The sequence below is a fragment of the Balaenoptera musculus genome, chromosome X, assembly GCF_009873245.2.
Source record: "Balaenoptera musculus isolate JJ_BM4_2016_0621 chromosome X, mBalMus1.pri.v3, whole genome shotgun sequence".
Lineage (NCBI taxonomy): Eukaryota > Metazoa > Chordata > Mammalia > Artiodactyla > Balaenopteridae > Balaenoptera > Balaenoptera musculus.
In genome coordinates, this window is record NC_045806.1 from 46,793,139 (window position 1) to 46,795,822 (window position 2,684).

A 2,684-nucleotide genomic window follows, 5' to 3' on the forward strand; every position below is an offset into this window, starting at 1 on the left:
TGTGGATCCTGCATATGTTTTATCAAGTGTATAGGTAAGTGTTTCATTTTTTTGGAGTGATTTTAAATGGTAATGTGGGTTTAATTTTGGTTTTCACTAATCATTTTTAGTGTATAGAAATGCAATTATTTTTTAACCTTGATAAAAATGTTTATTTAAAGTCATATTTTAAAGATGGCAGTGAATCTCAGATTTACAGAACAGTTTGCAACCAGCAGTGTTTTGGGTAACAGAAATATCAACATGGCCAAAAGGTTAATTCTTTTCACTTTAGTGTTAATAACAAACTAATATTTGTAATATAAAGTGTTACTGAGCAGGTATAAACACTGGAATTATTTTGTTTTGCTTTTAAAATCACTATTTAATAAATAATATCATAGCCCCAAAAGGTACATTCTGAAAAGTTATGAAAATTAGGGGAGAGGAAGATTCAGTTCCATTTTTTCGCATGTCTCAGTCGTCATTCTTTCCTGTTTGTTAAAGTATGATTTTTATTGTAGTTGTAAGTTTTGATTCATTTTAACATGACAACATATTAACAAATTAATTTTTCCCAGCTTTACTGAAATATGAACGGCATATAATAAATTATTTTTGGTGTAGGCTTTTCAGTTTGCTCAAGATTATGAATTGTAAGTGGAATGAAGCAGCATTTCCAGTTGATAAGTGGATCTACAGGTAATGCGGTATCTCCCAAAGTAAGCTTGTGGCAATCAAACCAATAAACTGCAGCAATGAGAAAACTATTGAGAAAATACAGCCAGGGAATGTTCATCTCAGTGTAGGCTGGAATGTGTACTTTAAGTAAAAGGATGGTTACTTGAAGTAGTGCAAATGGCAACCGGGTACCAAGAAAACAGATACTAGCTTGGTCAGGAATACTTGTTTAGAGCTCACAGTGTAACTAGCAGAATGAAAGGGAAAATATAGGATAGTCTCATTCATATAGGAAGTTATCCTAATAGCCTGTACCAAGGTAATGACTTCTGACCAAGAGGTTATAAAAGCCACAGATAAAACCATCACCATGGAAAATGACAGACAGTAACTGAACACTGAAGTAGAAAGGACATTGAAAAGAATAAACATTCTGTGCCTTCAGGCTTTGGTAGATAGCTGCATCTCCCAAAAGATAAGCAAGGACTGAAATATAAATTCACATTACTGTGAAGAAATAAAATCATTTTTGACGATTAAATGGAGCTTGGCAGTTTTGGAGAGATTCAGGTAATAACTTGTACAAACTCTCAGGAAAACTGTATAATAGAAAAAGCCATAAGTAAAGGAAATAATTTGAGTAAATAGGCAGATGTGGTATTTGGTAAACCTAATGTCTAAAAGTACAAGACTCCATGAAGTATGATAGCATGGAAATGTTTACCAAAAATAAAAGACGAATGCTAGTGAGATGCAAAAAAAGAAAAGAAAACAAACAAACAAAAAACCCTGTAAAATTCTGTTATGTGTTTTTTTTCTTCTCATTCCTAGCTGGAAGATATTTAATAATATGTTCCCAAGTATAATCAAGAATAACAAACAGCTGACATCTAGGGTCTGGTTGGTTTGATTGAAGTGGCAGTGAAAAGAGCAGTCCTCTAAAGAAAAAGTAGTCATGTTTTTTAAATTTCAAAAGGCCTGCTGAAATACATATGATAAAACACTGCTTTATTTTATTTTCCATCCTTTGCTTTCTCCAGTGGGTCTTTCTGATGATGTTTATGTTTTATTTCAGCTTTACTGCCTTCAATTATCTTACTTTTGATTCCTTGCATTTCATTTTGCTACACCACAATGCCCGGTGAATAAGTTCCGAGTCACTTGCACAAGTGTGGAGGAAGGCAGTGCATTTCCTCTTAGCTATACTTTTCCCAGCAGGCCAGCTCCACCTGGTTGCATCCCCCTGAATGTGGAGGAATGGCCCTGCAGCCACCTCTGGACACCACCCCAGACATAGATTCTCTGGCTGGTGCTGGGCTTCCCAGGCGCTGGGGGCCTGACCAGATGTGCCATGAGGTCACTGCCCCAGCACCAGCAGCCCTGGACCCCAGGTGACTGCCCCAGGGAGGGGCAGGAACCCCTCACACCCTCTTGGCTCTGTCCTGCCCACCCCGTGCAGTGCCCTGGAGCAGAGGCAAAGGTGTGGGCCAGGGAGCAGGGCCACTAGGACCAGTTACAATCCTGTCCAAGTTCTGAGGGCTCTGAGGGCTCTTGACCAGGAAGTGCAGGCCTAGGCTACAAGCCACAATTGACTTCTGAGTGCTGATTTTATATCCACAGACCTGATTTAACTCAATTTTTATTTTTGCTTTTTGTTTTGGGGGTTTGTAGGTGCTTGGGAGTGTTTTTTTTGTTTAGGTTCTTTTTTGTAGTTTTCTTGCTATTTTCTATGTAGACAATGTCATCTGCAGATATGGGCAGTTTTATTTCTTCATTTCCCATCTATATGTTTTTCATTTCTTTTTCTTATCTTACTTATTTTAGGGGCTAGAACTTCCTTTTTTTGAATAAGAGTGGAGAGGTTGGTCATCCTTTCCTTGTTCCCAATCTTAGTGGTAACCATTCAGTCTCTCACTATTAAGTATGAAGTTAGCTGTAGGGTTTTTGTCAATGTTCTTTACCAAGCTTAGGTAATTCATCACTATCCCTAATGTTCTGAAAGTTTGTTATCATGAACTGGTGTT

General features: G+C 37.6%; 1 pseudogene; it reads right to left on the reverse strand.

The window, feature by feature from the left end:
* Positions 1–562: 562 nt before the first annotated feature.
* Positions 563–1,617, reverse strand: LOC118888290 (annotated as a pseudogene).
* Between the last annotated feature and the right edge of the window lie 1,067 nt (positions 1,618–2,684).